The 21206-nt window shown below is 33.1% G+C and overlaps 1 long non-coding RNA gene across 2 annotated transcripts; it reads left to right on the top strand.

Annotated features, from left to right (window-relative positions):
* Nucleotides 1-448: 448 nt before the first annotated feature.
* On the top strand, nt 449-16229 carry LOC120079276 (uncharacterized). 2 transcript variants are annotated; one of them, XR_016524638.1, is made up of 6 exons: nt 449-628; nt 1695-1914; nt 2410-2497; nt 4226-4308; nt 11787-11953; nt 15356-16229. It is a non-coding gene; the product is annotated as an uncharacterized LOC120079276 (long non-coding RNA). The 2 variants fall into 2 exon arrangements; XR_016524639.1 differs by lacking the exon at nt 11787-11953.
* The last annotated feature ends 4977 nt before the right edge of the window (nt 16230-21206 follow it).

Genomic DNA, 21206 nt, shown 5'->3' with positions numbered 1-21206 from the left:
GCAATTGACACATACACTATGTTTCTATTAAAGTCGGAAGTCTGAATACTCATACTTCACATTTCTTTTCAAGAAAAGAAAGCAAATGGCCTTAAAACCCATGAACATTAAAATGTGTCATCTTTCAAAATCATATGAAAAAAAGAAAATAGCCCATTGTTGGATGTGGCAAACAGGCCTGTTCTTGTTGGGCCATGGGCCTTTACTAAGCCTCTTAAGGAAATTGGTTTCGTACGTGTTAGAAAGAGCTTTGTACATAAAAAGGCCTTAAATAAGGTCCATATTACATAAATATCTTTCAACTTTTATTTATTTATTTATTTATTTTAAAAGCCTATTGTGCTTTAATTTTTCACTAATGTCAGTGCTATTTACCATTTATACCTTGTTCGCATATAAATATATACATTTAAAAATATTTTTTCAAATCTTTACTATTTCCAATAAACTTCCTCATGTCTCTTCATTCCCATCCCATCTCCTTCCTTCTTTTGCATTCGACGGCCAAGAGGGTTTTTTTGTTCCCCATATCCTTCATTCTTTTGCATTCGACGACCAAGAGGATAAAAATACAGTGCAATCGACAGCCACCAAGCGAAAGATTCAGACTAAAATTGACGGCCAACAGGTATATGCCCTATTTCGAAAGAGGTTTTCTTTCCCCCATCTTTTTCCTTCTTCTACAATCGATGGCCAAAAATGAGAAAAAGTAGTGCAATCGATGGCCAACAGGGGAGACGAAGCAACTGTAATCGACGACTAAAGAAGGAAGAAGAGTTGACTATATATTTTCTTTACAATATATCATAAAAAAAATTGATCGATTTCACCTCAATTTCACCCTTCATTAGGGTTTTGTATGAAAACTGATATATAAGCCACTTTTAATTTGGGGAGAAACATACAGCAAGGTTTGGGTAAAAAATATAAAATTGTGGGGACTCTTTTTCTTATTCGATTACTGTTTGTTGGGTCTCTTGTACAGATGTTGATTTCTTAACCATTGATATAGAATATATCTTTAGGGTATTAGAAGAATGTGGAATATCAACTGATATATATTTGTACATTATCTAAGGATTTATTTGCTATAGACTAAAATGTGAATTAGAACAAACAAGGGTTAGAAATACCAGTTGAATATGGAATATGGTACTAATGTTTATTTATGTAACATATTAGGATACATAAACAAAAGAATATGCACTGATGTTTATTATTAATAAACTGCATTGACAATAACATTTCTTCAGATTGGTATAGACAATATGGAATATTTGTTATAGACCGGATATTTATATTCTTCAACTCATGTTTATTAATAAATTATCTCAGGATATTTGTTATAGACCGATATGTGCATTCGAACAATATTGTTTTGTAGGAGATGATGAAATATATACATGTGTTAATTTGATATACAATATATACATGAGTTAATTTCAATAACTACAGGATAATGTGGTACGTGTGAAATTACCGAGCCAAACTTCGAATAGGGGGAGAAGTGATAGACTTCCAGGATCTACCAGTAGAATGGGACCCAAGATCATATATGAAAAGAATGTTGTCCTCAACATTTCATTCAATAATGTTGTCCTCAACATTTCATTCAATGACCTAAGTATCTTACTAATATATCGATTTATCAACCATTTCCTATAAGAATTTATTCTTCACTTTTTATCTTACAGGATGAAAAACAAATACCACAAGATATAAAAGGAGGATCGAGGAATGTGAAACAAGAAGAAAAGCAAACTTCTTTGGACTTTTACAACCGACTATTAGGAGACATGGCAAATGAGTTTATACCATTGAATGTTGTACTAACCGAAGACAAAATTCAAGAAGAATATGATATGGAAATGATCGGGACACAAATAGTTCCACACAGACGCATACTCTTTTGAGGTATATGACATAAACAACAACTTTTTAAGTTTGTAACACAATATGCTTCGTTGGAATTAATGCATTACTAGTTGTATGTGAAATACATTCAGAGAGTGAATCCTGAAATAGGGGCTGTTGAGGAACCATATAGGGATTTTAAAGACGAAGTAATTGATGAGGTAACACGATATAAAGCAAAATATACTACTGTATATCATATATATTAAGATGGAATATAACTCATGAACAATAATTTATTGAAAATTGTTGATATACATTAAGATGGAATATAACTCATGAACAATAATTTATTGAAAATTGTTTCAGGAGATTATATGTAAAGTCTCTAAGATTGATGAGGTAGCAAAACATATATATGATACATATTGCAATAGATAAAATACAGTATATACCATATATGCAACATTTTAATAACATCTAGTATATATGTGATATAGAACATTTTTATTGCATAAATGGCCATTTATATCTCATATACTATCATGCAATCAGTACAACGATGTGCCTCTTCAAGTTAGAAAGGAACAATTGACAATGAAGGCAAGGAAACAAAAAACACCCGAAATTCAAACAAAAAAAGGTATAAATATTATAATATGTGACATGTGTTAAAAATTTCTGTACATTCTTTTAATTTATAAGACTTTATATTGACATCTATTTCTTTCGGACTTCTGCACAACCTAAAAAAGACAAACAAGGAAAGTTGAGAGCGGGAAGATATAATAAGACTTTATATTTAATATAACTATACATATTTGTTGGGTTTTATACCTTAAAACTCGTAGATAGTGAATGTAATTAAATTATTGTCATTAATAATAGTTATTAATGTTTTTCTCAATAAGTGTTATTGATGTTTTATTTAATTTTGTCTTATTAACCCTAAAATCCAATAAACTAATATCCTAAGCTTTCGTATGAGTCTTGAACGGTAAGTAGAGATATATAGAGATCAATGTTCAAGATAACTTAAAGGGTCTATTGTATAGGAGTAAGGTTGGGTACTTTATCCTGGTAACAATATAGATACAGTCCTTTTGTATTTGATACAAACGTAGTGATCCAACGTGTTCGTGTAGAAGACATGCGACTGGGGTATCATGAGTAATGAGTTTGCACAAGACCAAACCGTGAAATAATAACCACTAGATGTATCTCCATTGACTAGTTAGGTTTCTATTTCAATAGGATGACCTAGGCAACTTAGTCTTTCTCTCGAGTATATCATGAACTTCTGTTCACGAGGGATTGTCCTTTGATTTGTATGGGTAAGAGTCATCAGTTTGCCGACTCAGTATGGCTACCATTTTGAGGATAAGACCGAGTGGGTACTTAAGGTTTCTGTAATTATAAACAGGTTGTTCATTAGAGGAGTACCTTTACTTGTAAAGGTAACTCAAGGGTAAAATAGTAATTTGATCCAACTGGTGTTATGAACACTCGTGAAGGACTAGTTTGCTGTTATTGGTCTATATCCGTGGACACAAAAACATATATGTAGTGAGAAGAGTGTAGCTGTGGATTATACCCATAGTTAACGAATACTGATTAATTTGGTTAATGAGTTTAGCCAATTAATCTCAGAGCTTCTGATCTTCAGGTCCATTAAGTCCCCTTCCTAGATTATAAATTGTAAAGAGTATTGAGGTAATTTGTCATTAAATTGATTTGAAATGTTAAAATCTATGTTGAAACATTTTAATATAAAATTTAATTTTAGACTTTATTATTAATTTTGGATACGATTCAAAATTAATAAATGAAAGAATGAAATATTTGAAAGGAGCTGAAATATTAATTTAATATGAATAAGATTCATATTGAAAACTATAGGTTAAAAATAAAGTGCATTAGATGCGCATTAAAATTATAGGTTAAATGAGAGAAGTGTTTTTGAATATGATTCAAATGAGAAATTAAATTAAATATGTGATATTTAATTGGATGATTAATTAATTGAAGAAATAATTAATTATTTAATTAAATTATTAAATTAAAATTTGAATTTAATTAAACTAATTAAATCAAAACTATAGGTGAAAAGTAATGCACATTAGATACACATTAAAACTACAGGTTATGTGAGAGAACCATTTAAGTAATTCTCAAATCCTCAATTTCTATTCGTACAAAAATTGTTTTGATTTTAAATAGCATTTTGAAATACATTTTGGGTTCTATATGTTATGACTCACTTATGCCTTAGGGTTTTCATCCCTACAATTGGTATTAGAGACAAATCGTACTAGCCTTAAATTTACAATTTTGATATAATCAATGTAAAGATCATTGCACAATTCTGCAGAGAATGGTTAGCAAAAATGGTCCGTTTCTACTACGGTTCAGTGGCTGGTTCGTAGGTTGGTGATCCGGTTTAGGCCGATTCAGGTTGGTATGGTCCGGTTAGCTAAATTAGTGTAATTTATTGCTTTATTTTATCCTAGGGGCCAAAAATTGCAGGTTCATTTTCTAATTTAAATGTTTTGTGGATGTCATTTAAATAAATCTCACCTTAGATTAAGCATATTCATGCATTTTTTGTTTATTATAAGTGTTATAATGTATAGTATGAAATGCATGATTCATAATTTCAAGGTTTATTTAATAAATGTGATATGTTAAATATAAAAATTGGAGAAGCATGTTGCATGACATTAATTAGAAAATATAATTAGTTATATTTATTAATATATATGAATATGCTTGGTTGATTTTCAAAATATTATATAAGTGTTATATTTAATTGGAAATCAATTTACATTGTGTATGACACTTGAAATGCATGCAATATGATTTATTTATTTTTAATTAGAATATGATTGTTAATTAATTAAAATACAGTTAGCATGTTATAGGACTAATCATTAAAATTTGTAATAGTTATAAAAATTAATGATTAGCGCAACCATTAACCTATAACAAAGAGTTGCATGCAAACATAAGATCTTAGGAAAAATATATTATTAATTTTAAATTGTTTAAGATTAATTAGACCTAAGATCACATTTCTATTTAGATTAGAATAATTACTTAGTTTCTTTTAAAATAGATTTAATATTGATTAAGTAGGACAAATAGGATTAAGGTTATAAGGGAACTCAACCGATATAGTTCTGTCTAGACTAGGGATATTTAAGTTGACGGTTTGCATAACACCTCCTAACTGGAAACTGGATCGAAACCTGAGTTGAATTAACAAAGATCCTATTAACATGAAATTTTACTAAGTAAATTAAATGGTTTAATACACCTAGAATTTAGTATAAAGACAAGTGTTATAATAGGCATAGACTTAGATAGATTCATTAGTCGGAATTTATCTAAGTACAACAAAATCCTAAAATAAATAGAACATTTAAGTAGGAGAAAAATGGTATATATGATATATCATTTTTAAGCTCTCACGTCCCTAAGAGTTCACACTATGAGATCCATGCTTGACTTCATGTCGCCCTGAGCGCGACCTCCCTTCGAAAAGTGTTTGCATGGGCCAATATCAAGGTGAATAGGGAAAATGTTCATAGTAAGTGGGAGAAGGACATGTGTCAACGTATCCTACGATCTTCTTCATTAGGTGCATCGTGAGATTCTTATGATCCGCCTACGTGTCGTCCTAGAGCGACCATCCCTTTGGAGGGTCTGATCATAGATTTTGGAACAACGCAAACTCCAAAAACGGATAATATTTTTTAGGTTAATTTTCAACAGTTGTCTTTCCTAACGGTAGCCTATTGAAGCGTACATCTGAAATTCGAAAATGAAAGGGTCACACCTACTGTATGAATTAAGCGAGTTCATGAATCCTTGACCAAACTAACGGGAGCTAAAAGCTATAGGAATAAAAGTTATTCTGGAATTATTAATTAGTTGAGATAGTCTCAATTTAGAGGAGGGATAGTTGATCACTCTTCAGTGGTTGTTGTCCTAAACCTCTGAAGTATCGTTGCAAAAATCAAATTAATAGATTACTTTAGATTCTATGATTTTTTTTTTGTTACGCTGATTAGATATTTTTTTATGTTGGGTTAAGGCAAAGATAACTAAAATGGTCAGTTGTTTGTTTGTTTTTCAGCATGTCTTCCTCAAATTATCGCCCTACTTAAAAATGGAAAACTAATCAGAGAGAATTATGCGACGTGAAAATCTAACTTTAATACGATTCTAGTTATAAATGATCTACAAGTTTCTTAACTGAGGAGTGTCCTCAAGTCCCCGCTCGTAATGCACCCCTAAATGTTAAGGATGCATATGATCGTAGGACAAAGGCTAATAAAAAGGCTCGAGTCTATATTTTGGTGAGTCTGGTGGCGTACTCAACAAGAAACGTGAGGCCATGCTCACTGCTTGTGAGATCATGGAGTCCCTCAAGGTTATGTTTTGGTAACCTTCCATTTAGATTCGGCACAAGGCCCTAAAATACGTTTATAATGCACGTATGAAGGAAGACCAGTCGGTTAGAGAACATGTTCTCGACCTGATGGTCCAGTTCAACGTGGTTGAAATGAACAGGACGGTCATTGACGAGCAAAGTCAGGTGTCTTTTATTCTGGAATCTCTTTCAAAGAGCTTTCTTCAATTCCGCAACAATGTGACTATGAATAAAATCCAGCACACCATAACGACTCTCTTGAATGAGTTGCATACCAACAAGTCTTTTATGAAAGGTAAGGGACCAGTAGAAGAAAAGGCAAATGTTGCCCATTCCAAATTTTTTTGTAAGGGTTTATCCTCAGGAACTAAGTTTATACCCTCAACTTATGGTCTTAAGAAGGTCTAGAAGAAGAAAGGAGGAAAGGAGAAGGCTCCATCTACTGGAAAGAGTAAGAGAAAGGCTAAGACGGCCGACAAGGAAAAGTACTTCCATTGTAATGTGGAAGGTCACTGGAAGCGGAACTGTCCAAAGTACCTTGCTGAGAAGAAGAAGGAAATGGAAGGTAAATGTGATTTACTTGTTTTAGAAACATGTTTAGTGGAAAATGACCACAATTCTTGGATATTTGATTTCTCTTTACAAGGAACTAGTTCCTTCCGGCAGCTTGCTGAGGGTGAAATGACACTCAAGGTTGGAACTGGAGACACCATTTCAGCTCCTGCAGTGGGAGCTGTTAGGTTGTTTTTTGGAAATAGATTTTTATTTTTAGAAAATCTATATATAGTTCCTAATATGAAAAGGAACGTAGTATCTATTTCTTATTTAATTGAACAATTGTATTCCATAAATATTTCATATAATGAAGCGGTCATTTAGAAAAATGGTTTACATATTTGTTTAGCAAAACTAGAAAACAACTTGCATGTGTTAAGACCAATCGAAACAAAAGCACTTTTAAATCATGAGAGGTTTAAAACGGCTAACACTCAAACTAAAAGGTAAAGAATTTTTCCAAGTAACAATAGTACTTATCTTTGACACTTAAGATTAGGTCACATTAATCTCGATAAGATCGGGAGATTGATGAAGAATGGACTTCTAAGTGAGTTATAAGATGATTCATTACCTCTATGTGAATCTTGTCTTGAGGGTAAGATGACTAAAAGACCTTTTAGTGGAAAAGGTTATAGAGCCAAAGAGCTTTAGAGCTCATACATTCGGATCTTTGTGGTCCAATGAATGTACAAGCTCGAGAAGGGTATGAATACTTCCTTGTATAGATGATTATTCGAGGTAAGGTTGCTTATACCTATTCGAACATAAGTCTAAAGCCCTTGAAAAGTTCAAGGAGTATAAGGTAGAAGTTGAAATTCTGTTAGGTAAAACTATTAAAACACTTCGATCTGATCGAGGTGGTGAGTACATGGAATTAAGATTACAAGACTATATTATAGAACATGGAATCCAATCTCAACTCTCAACTCTCAGCACTTGGTATACATAAGCAAAACGGTGTATCAGAAAAGAGAAATAAAACCTTGTTAGACATGGGTCGTTTTATGATGAGCTGTGCTCAATTGCCTAGCTCGTTTTGGGGGTATGCAATAGAGACTGTAGTTCATTCTCCTTGAAGAGTATTTCTGAAACACCTTTTGAGTTATGAATGGGGCATAAACCTAGTTTGCACTACTTCAAAATCTAGGGTTGTCCAGCACATGTGCTAGTGACAAATCCTAAGAAATTGGAACCTCGTTCATGATTATGTCAATTTGTTGGTTACCCTAAGGAAATAAGGGTGGTCTTTCTTCGACCCACAAGAAAACGTGTTTGTATCAACAAACGCTACATTCTTGGAAGAAGACCACGTGAGAGATCATAAACCATGAAGCAAATTAGTATTAAATGAAACTACTGAAGAATCAACAAGAGTTGTTGATGATGATGGTGGTCCTTCATCAACAGTTAATGAAGGGACTTGCACTTCAAGTTAGTCTTGTCTTTCTCAATCGTTGAGAGTTTCTCGACGCAATCGGAGAGTTGTAGCACAACCTGACCATTACTTGGGTTTAACTGAAACTCAGGTCGTCATACCAAATGATGGCGTTGAGGATCCATTGTCTTATAGGCAAGCAATGAATGACGTAGACAAGGACCAATGAGTCAAAGCCATGGACTTTGAAATAAAGTCAATATACTTCAATTCAGTATGGGATCTTGTAGATCCACCTGAAGGGGCTAAATCCATAGATTGTAAATGGATCTACAAGAGAAAGAGAGATGTAGTTGGGAAGGTATGGACCTTCAAAGCTAGACTCGTAGCAAAGGGTTATACCCAAAGGGAAGGGGTTGACTATGAGAAAACTTTTCCCCTTATTTTTATGCTTAAATCTATACAAGTTCTCTTAACCATAGCCACATATTATAACTATGAAATATGACAAATGGATGTCAAGACAATCTTTCTGAATGACAATCTTGAAGAAAATATCTTTATGTCTCAGCCCGAGGGGTTCATAGCCCAAGGTCAGGTGCAACACATTTGCAAACTGAATCCATCCATTTATGAGTTGAAACAGACATCTAGATCTTGAAATATTAGGTTTGATACTGCAATCAAATCTTTTGGCTTTGACCAAAGTATTGATGAGCCTTGTGTTTACAAGAAGATCATCAACGATAAAGTATCTTTCTTAGTACTTTATATGGACGATATCTTGCTCATTGGGAATGATGTAGGATACCTTACTAATGTTAAAAAGTGGCTAGTAGTCCAATTTCAAATGAAGGATTTGGGAGAGGCACAGTATGTTCTTGGGATCCAAATAATTAGGGATCATAAGAATAGAATGCTAACCATGTCTCAAATAACTTATATCGACAAGATGCTGCTTCAATATTTGATGCAAAACTCTAAGAAGGATTTATTTCCTTTCAAGCATGGAGTTCATTTGTCAAAGGAACAGTGTCCTAAAACATCTCAAGAAGTTGAGGACATGAGTCGTATTCCCTATGCCTCAGTTATGGGCAACTTATTGTATGTTATGCTCTACATTAGGCCTGACATTTGTTATGCAGTGGCAATAGTCAGTAGGTACCAGCCCAATCTAGGGTTAGACCACTGGATTGTGGTTAAGAATATCCTTAAGTATCTTAGGAGAATGAGGGACTATATGCTAGTGTATGGAGCTAAGGATTTGATTTTTACGGGATACACAGACTCTGATTCCCAACTAACAAGGATTCTAGGAAGTTCACATCAGAATATGTGTTCACTCTGAATGAGGGAGCTGTAGTATGGCGCAGTATCAAGCAAGGATGCATTGCGACTCAAACATGGAGGTTGAGTATGTAGATGCTTGTGAAGCAATAAATGAAGTAGTTTGACTAAGGAAGTTTCTAAGTGATTTGGAAGTTATTCCAAATATGAACTTGTCAATCACCTTAAACTGTGGTCAACTCGAAAGAACCTCATAGCCACAAACAAGGAAAGCATATTGAGAGAAATTATCACCTGATATAAAAGGTTGTGCAACGAGGAGATGTGATCGTTACAAAGATCGCTTCGGAGCATAACATTGCCGATCCATTTACGAAGGCTCTCTCAGGTAAAGTGTTCAAAAGTCATCTAGAGAATATAAGTTTACGAGATATGTACATTGTGTAATCTAGGACAAGTAGGAGATGTGTAATGGGTATGAAATGCCCTAGTTTATTGTATTTTGCTTTGTATCTGTAACATCCCCATTGTTCCATGTAATGTATATCCCACTAACTAGATTTTTAGTTTAAGTGGGAGTTTGTTGGGTTTTATGCCCTAAAACTCATAGGTAGTGAATGTAATTAAATGACCGTCATTAATAAATAGTTCTTAATGTTTTTTCTCAATAAGTGTTATTGATGTTTTATTGAATTTTGTCTTATTAACCCTAAAATCCAATAAACTAACATCCTATGCTGCCTTATGAGTCTTGAACTGTATGTAGAGATATATAGGGATCAACATTCAAGATACAACCTAAAGGGTCTATAGTATAGGGGTAAGATTGGGTACCTTATCTTGGTAACACTATGAATACGACCTACTTTGTATTTGATACAAATGCAGTGATCCAATGCATTCGTGTTGGAGACACGCGAGTGAGGAATAAGTTTGCACAAGACGGGACCACGAAATAGTAACCACTAAATGTAACTCTATTGAGTAGTTAGGTTTTTATTTCAATAGAATGACCTAGGCAACTTAGTCTTGCTCTTGAGTATATTATGAACTTCTGTTCACGAGGGATTGTCCTTTGATTTGTATGGGTGAGAGTGGCTAATTCGCAGACTCACTATGCTTACCATTTTGGGGATAAAACCGAGTGGGTAGCTGAGAACATAATCATACTAGATGGATTTCACTCCTTCCCTACTTTAGGGTAGGTAGATGAATGTTCTCTTAAGTGGTGCCTCTGGGACTTAAACAAAAGGCCCTACTTTCTCACTGGCCCGAGAGAGTTTCTATTTAATGGTTGGACCATAAACCGGTTGTTCATTAGACGAGCACTGGTACTTAAGGATGTAAAGATAACTTAGGGGTAAAATGGGAATTTGACCCAACTGGTGTTACGAATACTCGTGAAGGACTAACTTGCTGTTATTGGTCTATATCCGTAGACACAGAAACATATCTGTAGTGAGAAATGTGCAGTTGTGGGTCTTTAATAGAGTGTACCCACAGTTAATGAATATTAATTAATTTAGTTAATGAGTTTAGGCAATTAATCTCACATCGTAGGAGCTTTTGATCTCCAGGTCTATTGGGTCTCCTTCCTAGCTTATAAAGAGTATTGAGATGATTTTTCATTAAACTAAATTTGAAATGTTCAAATTTAGGATTGGGGTTTTTTTAATGTATGTTGATACATTTTAATATAAAGTTTAATTTTAGACTTTATATTTAATTTTGGATATGATTCAAAAATAATAAATGAGAGAAGAATTGTTTGAAAGAAGTTCAAATAATTAATTTAATATGAATAAGATTTATATTGAAAATTATAAGTTAAAAATAATGTGCATTAAAACTATAGGTTAAATGAGAGAAATGTTTTTGAATATGATTCAAATGGGAAATTAAATTAAATATGTGGTATTTAATTAGATGATTAATTAATTGAAGAAATAATTAATTATTTAATTAAATTATTAAATTAAAATTTGAAAAACTGATTAAATAAAAACTATAGGTTAAAATTAATACACATTAGATGCGAATTAAAACTATAGTTTATGTGAAAGGGAACCATTTAAATATGATTTAAATGGTTATTGGTTTTTATTTATTTAGTTAAATTAAATAAAAATGCAACTCCCCATAGAGACGCGGGAAGAATCCCACGTCTCCTCACTTTTCTCTCATTCTCTCTGTGTATATATATATATATATATATATAAAATAAAGATGCAAAAAGAATATCAATTTTTTTCTCTTTGTTTTCTTCTTTTTTTGTAGAAGCAAAAACTCTATGTATTTTTTCCAAAATCATCCAAGTTTCTAAAGAGAATCCCACAATGCTCAAATCCTCAATTTTCCTCCAAGAATGAAGAGGACTCCAAGTGGTGGTGCCCATTCCCAATTCATACGGAAGAATTCTACCGAGTTCCTAAAAGGTTTGCAAGGTAGGGTTTCTTCTCTTTGTAGGTATTGTTTCTAGAATTGATGCTTAATCTATTTTGACCTGTAGTTTTTATTCAAAAAAAAAAAAAAAAAAAGTTTTGATTTTAAATGATATTTTGAAATACGTTTTGGGTTCTGTATGTTATGGCTTCCGCTGTGCCTTAGGGTTTTCATCGCTACAATTGAAGGAATGGAATTCCTCGCGGAAGAACGTCATGCAATTGAATTTCAATTTTGAAAAACATCAAAAATAGAGAATAACATATAATATAATGTACAATAGGATAAACAAAATAAAACCTATAAGCATGCTTTCTACAGAGAAATTGAGGGAATATAAGAACTTAGTCTTGAAGAATTCTTCTTGTCAAAACTCCTCTCCATTTATCACGAACAGCGACTTCTTCACACAAACAAGAAAGTCTTCTCTTGGACCGTGGAGATCACAATCATAGTAAAACAAGGTGCTTGAGGATACTACCACTTGGATTCCTCACTATTCTCAGGCAAGGAATTGAGGATGTGTGAGCTCCTACTTGTTTTTGGAAGAGGGAGGACAAATTGTAGTAGATCAAAGATGAGAGAATTTAGTTTGAGAGAATTTTTTCACGTATGTTCGCTTCATCCGCTGCAATCTCAACAATAGATGAAGAAGAGGAGAAGGGGAGGGGAGAGTTACTTTAACTTCCCACGTGAAAAATAACTCCCCTATCATGAGGAGTTAATAATATTATATTAATTATAATATTATAAAACAATAACTAATTAACTATAGTTAGTTAATTATATAATATGCATCTTAATTGTATTGAAATACAACTCTCTCTTATAACCTATAGTTTTAATATGAATCATATTCATATTAATTTTTACCTATAATATTTATATGATTTTTTTACATATAATTAATATTTGAATCTTAATCAAATAATTATCTTACATATTATATAGTTTTAATTATAAATCATATTATAATTAGCTATATATTATAATGTATCAAAATATATTATATTAATCACATTAATATAACGAATACATTTTATTCCCTTAAATAATTTGAACAATTCAAATTATTCCAAAAACATTAATTCCTTGTTTTATCCTTAATGAGCTAGTAAGGAGTTTATAAACCTACAAATTAGAAACTCCAATAATACGAGATTAATTCATTAAACTCCTTAATTAAATTAATCACCATTCATTAACTATCAGATATTCTACTAAAGACTAACAGTTGCACTCTTCGAACTGTAGATATACTTATGTGTCTACGGGTATAACCAATCAATAGTAAGTTGATCCTTCACAAATTGCTCGTTTTACCCCTGTAGTTATATCTAACTAGTCCCTATAATGAACAATTAGTTATAGTTCAACTATAAACTAGATCCCTCCCTGCCCAGTGACATCTTATTGTTCAAGACCCAGAATCAGCCCTTAAAGGAGCAATTCATCTACTTTCCCTAAAGATAGAAAGGAGGGAATTCCATCTTGTGTAGTTGTGTTCTCAACTCCCTACTCAGACAAATCCCAAAAATGGTAGGTCTATCGAGTCGGCGAATCTGGCCACTTTCACCCATATAAATCAAAGAATCGTCCTCATAGATAGGAATTCATAATTCACTCAGAATTAAGGTCAAGTGACCTATAGTCATTCTAGTTAGATGTTAATCTCCTCAAGTAACGACGCTATAAAGAGAAACTAATCATTTCGTAGTTTGATCTTATACAAACTCTTTGTATAGAAACCCCCACTCACATGTCTCCACATGAACGATCGGGTTCAGATCATTTGTAACACTTTACAACTATTGGAACAATTACAAAGTGGGTCATATCCGTAGTGTCACCAGGATAAGTACGTACCCAACCTTATCCATATACTATAGACCATTTAGGTTATTACTTGAACATGATTCACCTGTATGTCAACCACATGCATGTTTAAGTTACATAAAATAACCTTGCAACTTAGTTTATTGGATTGAGTTAATGCACACTAAATATCAAATAAAATAACATCTTAGTAAATAAATATTTCGTGTACAAAAATTACAAACTACGAAACCCACGAGATTTAGGACATCGACCCAACATATGTTATGTATTAGAAACATTAAAAATGAATGATTTATAGTACCTAATTCTCAATAGGTAAAAATGAACAAAAAACGTACAAGGAAAGTTGAGAAAACAAGTCGTGGAAAAAAAAATCAAGAGTTAATAAGGATGACGACAGGAAAAAAAAAGAAAAGAAAGGTATGTATTTAATATACTACTGAATATATAAGTTATAACAGATCATACAGGGAACATATTTGTTATCTTTATTAATACAAAAAAACATAAATGATAACAGACCATTTGAGGTAAAGCTATGTTGAAAACAAAAAGTTATGGAAGAGGGAATACAAGGGAGGCTGACTTGGACATACTATATGAGGTATATTCAGTGTATATAGGGTATTTATATTAAATATTTAGTGGTTTATATTTATATTAAAATGTTCACTAGTTTATATTTAGTGAAAATGCAATATGGTTTTCATGTCAGAGGATGCACTACTTAGACATAGGATGATAATATAAAGTTCAAATGTAGTCCTTTTGGCTTTTTCTTAAACTTTCAAGTTAGCAAGTTCCCTAGCCAACTGTTATACGACCTAATTCAATGATAATATAGTGTAACAAGAGAGGATGAGCTAACATTCAATTTTGAAGGAAAGATTGTTTAGTTTGGAATAGTTGAGTTTGAGAAGATAATAGGATTAATTATGGGCCATTACCAACATTGGATATGCACAAATTTAGCGGCAGGTTTTTTAACAAATACTTCAAAAAGCAAATTTCTGAAGGACTTAAAAAAAGAAAAAAGAAATAATTACGAGATTTGCTATAAATAACATGCTCATTATTAGAGAGTCTGTGAAAAGAAAGAATTGAGTGAGACTTGCCAAACTAAACTTCTTATCAAACTTTCTCTTAGGAAAACAAGTTACCACCAGAGTGAAAATTGATTATATTATGATATTGGATGATGAGTTACAATTTGTTCTATATCCATGGGGTCATATCACATATATGACAACAGTGCATTCGATAGAGAAGGTTATAAAGAATGCAAATGCTTTATAAGTGGGAATTGTTGGCTTCCCACATGCTTGAGCATATGGGCATTTGAACGCATCCCTAGCCTCTCAGGCCCTTCAATATGTTTGCCAAAGAGTGTCATATGGAATTCTGAAAATGAATAACTAGGTGGATGATGTGCATCCAGAATAGAATGTGCTAGCGAGGAAAGTCTTTGACAAAACTAATATAAGATTTGTTTTAGTTAATGTATAACAAATAACCGTTTATATGCTATAAATCTTGGTTGATTTGGACTAATATTATTTTTGCAGTTTGAAATATATGAGATGGTTGATGGGGAAAATGTAGGTGAAAGGACTAAATCTTTGTGAATTTCCTACACTAATTCCCAAGAACATGATCGGCTGGACACCACCAATAGGACTTCTCTACTATGTCTCTGGGAGGATCAAGGGATGGTGGGATCCAAAATTTACAGAGAAATCTTTCTTTTGAATTTTGAGAGAGAATACAAAGAAAGTTAGATAGGGAGAGAGCTTGTCTTTCTAGCAAAAACTTTTGGGTAAATATCAATTTATACCCCCAAAACTTTTGGGTTGTTTCAATTAAAATCCTAAACTAAGAATTGTATCAATTTAAACCTTAAACTTTGGGGGTTGTATCGATTTAAACCTCAAACTAATAATTATATTAATTTAAACCTTGAACTTTCATAAGTGCATCAATTTAAGCCCTAAACTTTCATAAATATATCAATTTAAACCCTGAACATTCACAAGTGTATTTGAAGAAAACATAATGGAGGGTTTAAGTTGATACAATTATGAAAGTTCAAGTTTAAATTGATATATAATAAAAAGTCTAGGATTTAAATTGATACAATTATTAGTTTGGGGTTTAAATTGATATACTAATAAAATTTCAAGATTTAAATTGATATAACTATTAGTTTGGGATTTAAATTGATACAATTCCCAAAGTTCAGGGTTTAAATTAATACAATTATTAGCTTAGAGTTTAAATTGATACAACAATCAAAGTTCATGGGTACAAATTGATATTTGCCCAAAAATTTTTATGTACCCAAATACAGAAAACTACGTGAGGGGAGTTAACCCTCTCATTCCACCATCCATTCCCTTGCATGTATGTGTGTGTATATATATATATATCGAATTTAATATTTATTATATATAACTAAATAAATAATAATTAATTAAATTTTATTTAATTAATATAAATATCACATATTTATTGATTATACATTTAAATCATATAAAGAAGCATATCTCTCTCAACTTATAGTTTTTAGTATGAATCCAATTCATATTCATTTTTACTCTATAGTTTTAATATGAATCCAATTACAGTTTATTTAATATTCGAATCTTATTCAGATATTATTATCTCATATTATATAGTTTTAATTATAAATCATATTTATAATTAGTTATATACTATAATGTATCATTATAAATTATACTTTATATTAATCCTTATTAATAAAAAATTTCCTAAAATAATTTGAACAATTCAAATTAATTAAAAAAATTAATCGATCCTTGTTTTAACCTTGGCGAGCTAGTAGGGGGACCTAATAGACCTACAGATTAGAAGCTTCGATGATTCGAGATTAAATTAATCAAACTCTTTAATTAATATAATCAACACTCATTAACTGTGGATTTTAATTATTATAATCAACAATCATTAACTGTGGATCACTCCATTGAAGATCAATCGCTGCACTCTTCGTATTATAGATATATCTTTGTGTCAATGAATATAACTAGTTATCAATAAATCGATCCTTCACGAAATGCTCATAATTACAACTGGGCCAAATTATCGTTTTACCCCTATCATTACATATTTTTCCTTAAGTCCCACTGATCCTCTAATGAACAACTTGCTTATGTAAACAAATCTCTCTCGAGCCAATGAAAGGAAGGGGCCACTTGTTCAAGACCCAGAGTCAGCACTTAAGCAATTCGTCTACTTTTCCTGAAAGCAGGAAGCAGTGAACTCCATCTTGTGTAGTAATGTTCGCATCTCCTTACTCAGATAAATCTCCAAAATGGTAGGTTTATTGAGTCGATGACTTGAGCCATTTTCACCCATGCCAATCCTCTTGTTCAAGACCCAGAGTCAGCACTTACTAGAGCAATTCATCTACTTTTCCTAAAAGCAAGAAGCAATAAACTCTATCTTGTGTGGTAATGTTCCCAACTCCTTACTCGGATAAATCCCCAAAATGGTAGGTTTATTGAGTTGATGACTTGAGCCATTCTCACCATGCCAATCAAAGAATTGCCCTCATAGACAGAAGTTCATAACTCACTCAAGATTGAGATCAAGTTACCTATGGCCATCCTATGAAATGTTAGTCTCTTCAGTTAACGGTGTTATCAAGAGAGGTTAATCATTTCTCGGTCCAGTCTTATACAAACTCTTTGTACAGGATACCCCCATTCACATGTCTCCACATGCACGATTTTGATCAAATCTTTAGTAATGCTTATAACTTTTGTGACACTTACAAAGTGGGCCATATCCATAGTGTCACTAAGATAAGACACCCAACCTTATCCATATACTGCAAGCCTTTTAGGTTATTGTTTGAACATGATCCACCTGTATGTCTACCACATATTGTTCAAGCTACATAAAATAACCTTGGATCTTAGTTTATTGGATTGAGTTAATGCGTTATAAATATCAATAAAATACTGCTTATTTTTATTAAATAAATAATTTTTATTTACAAATTACAAACCATAACATCCACGAGATTTAGGACACTAAGTCCATCAATATATGTCTTTTTCCTCTACTAAGTATTTTAGAACCTAGGATTTATTAACTTAAGTAAATCCGACTAATTAATTTGACTAAGGCATTATTAATTTACTCAAGGTAACATTTATATTGAATATTTTAACAATATATGATTATTATTTATTAAATATTTTAATGAATCTAATCATTTATTGCATGTTTATAAAATATTTGTCTAATTCACCTTCCAAGTTGGGTTGTTTTGTTTCTGTCAGTTAAAAACCCTAATCCTAGACAGAACCTTCCTTAGACAAAGATATCTTAAAGACAGTTATTTTTTAAATTTAAGCTTTTTTATTCTTTTCAATTAATCCTATTAAAAGAAAAATAAAAGATTAACTAATTTCTAATCATATTAGAAATATTTTTAACATAAATTTAGGTGAATTAATTTTAACCATTTATTAGCAAATGACTCAACCTATGCATCTGGTATTTACGCACTCTACTTCGAGGTGTAAATCACTGAAACTCTTTACCCTACCCCAGTATTAATGAAAAAAAATTAATTGAGACATATTTACATGCAACTCTTGATTATGAATTTTAATATAATTTATTAAACTTATAATGATTATAAATAATAAAATATTAAAACCTACAATCATGCTTCTAATAACATTAATTAAATATAATAATTATATTCAATAGGTAATGTCATGCTCAATGCAATTTAATTTGTTCATATAACAATTATATTATTTTCTAATGACAACAAAAACATATCCATCATACATATATAACAATTATATTAAAGTATAATGCATGGATATACTTAATAATGCCTGCAATCATGTAATATAATATTTATATTCATTATGATGCATAAACATGCTTATAATATCATGAAACTATATAATATAACACGTGAATGGTGTTTATAAGCATTATAAGCATGCAACTATATAATCACTCTGCAATCATATAATATAACATTAAATATGATAAATGATAAATGTGAAGGGCTTCAAATACCTATAGTGGAAGCATGTGAATGCTATCGAGTTTCAATTCATTTTACAGAACATAGAATAAACCAGAGGATGGAAATTACAAGATACATAATACACCCTTAAGCATGCTTCTATTAAGAATTTAGAAAGGAAAAGGGAAGAAATTAAACTTACCCTTAAACATCCGGTCTTCTCGCTTCATTTCTATTGCAAAATCTTGAACCGATTGGATTACGATCAAGATCTCTACAACAACACAACAACCTTTACTTCTTAGACACCACCAAGGAAATCTTCCTTGTTATTCTCAAATTGATTGGATGAAGAAAATGCAGTTTTTGGCAGCTTGTGAAAGGTATTTTTGGAATGTCAGTTCTTTCAATTTACCTATGAAATTTTTGTGATTTTTGAACCAAATGAAAGTTGATTAAGTTGAGATCTAGGGTTGAAGACAAGCTAGGGTTGTCAAGAGTGATTTGAGATTTGGAAGATTGAGAAAACTTAAAGAAAACAGTGGTTGTCTGAAAAATGGGTGAATCTGAGCTTGTTATTTTGAAGGAGATTTCAAGGCACTTAGAGGAAGTTTTTGGGGCCCAAAATTTTTGGTGAGCTAGTTAGACGTCCCTCTTGAGTTTCGTAAAATTTATTTGAAGTTTATTTTATTGGAAATGATGTTTTTAAGTAGGAAAATCACTGGGCGAGGAAGCTACCAACCACCTCCTAGGTGCCCCAGCCACGCACGCCCGATCTCCTAGCCATCCACACTTACGCTCTCGTGCACCTCATGCTCGCCCTGTCCCAACGTTGTGTGTGCCTCTGTCATGCCTAGTGTAACGGTCATGCTTGTCCAGGGCCTGTTGCCCATGGCCGCATGCCCAATCCAACCCCCTTCTAGCTTACTTTCATATCCTGTATTGTATTAGTGTAGTTAGCTTGCTTTCTTTACATTTTCATTGTAAGTGACCACTCGCCCTTTTGCATATGCAAGGGCGCCAGTTGGCTTTTTGTTCAGAATGCACTATATGGGGATAAGACTAACCATCATTTCCTCATACCCGGAGTAGTACTCTATAAAGCCGTTGTTGTTGCTTATTGCTTTCTAGTCTACTACAATCTTTCTTTCTTTATTCACACTCACAAATCTTCTTACGAAAACCTTTTCTCTAAACCCGTTTTCTAAAACCGTTTTCCCTAAAACGGGGGTGGAGGTTGCAAGAGGCACTCGGTGTGCCATCGGCAGTCCGTAATCGAGTTGGCTGGCTTGTTCGTGAGCGGGAACAAGTGCCGCACAATCGCTAAGAGAAGCTTCCGAAAGAGCGATTGTGACAGTTGGTATCAGAGCCAGGTTGGCTTATAGAGGGAAGATCAGTGATCATGTCGGCGACGAAGAACCTGAACAAGTCCCATGTGGACAGATTGGTAGAGATGGAAGAACAAATGCTCTACCTGAGAGAGGTCCCAGATAATGTTCGTTTCCTTGAGACTCGGCTACAAGAAGTTGCCGAGAAAGCCGATGGAATTGATGCGGTGGTAGGCCGCCTAGACGGATTACCCGTCAGAGAATTGATGATGAGGGTAGAGACCCTCGAGACCAAGACAGTACGGTCCGACAGCTTTGAACGAGGCGATAGCTCCTCGGGCTCTGTTGCCCACATAGAGGAGCTAGTCGAAGAGCTGGACAGCTCCCAAAAAGCAATACTTCAGATGGTAACCGATTTATCTGAAGACTTTCAATCGGCCCTGGATGTCGTCAGAGTCGAGATAGCGGATGTGAGTGCTAGAGTGAATCTCACCATCCGAGCGGTAGGGAACCAAGCCCCACCTGGGGGAGCAATGGCAGAGAGCCGAATAAAAATCCCAGAACCGAAACCCTTCTGTGGGGTGTGAGAAGCGAAAGCCCTGGAAAATTTTATCTTCGACCTTGAGCAATACTTCAAGGCGACGAACACAGTGACTGAAGAGTCGAAAGTCACAATAGCAACGATGCATCTAGTTGAAGATGCGAAATTGTGGTGGAGATCACGATTTACAGACATACAAGAAGGACGCTGCACTATTGATACTTGGGATAGATTGAAACAAGAACTTCGTTCGCAGTTCTTCCCTGAAAATGTCGAGATCTTGGCTCGACGAAAACTCCGAGAGCTAAAGGAAACAGGTAACATCAGGGACTATGTAAAACAGTTTGCAGGACTCATGTTGGACATACGAGATATGTCTGAAAAAGACAAGGTCTTTTGCTTTGTGGAAGGGCTGAAACCGTGGGCAAAATCAAAACTATATGAACAGAGAGTACAGGATCTCCCCTCTGCCTACGCGGCAGCTGAACGGCTGTACGACCTTAGCACTGACTCATAAGATGTGAGGAAAC

This window comes from Benincasa hispida, chromosome 1 (assembly GCF_027475165.1).
Source record: "Benincasa hispida cultivar pf3 chromosome 1, pf3_genome.v1.1, whole genome shotgun sequence".
Lineage (NCBI taxonomy): Eukaryota > Viridiplantae > Streptophyta > Magnoliopsida > Cucurbitales > Cucurbitaceae > Benincasa > Benincasa hispida.
The sequence above is the reverse complement of the archived record's forward strand: the minus strand, read 5'-3'. Positions and strand labels throughout refer to the sequence as shown.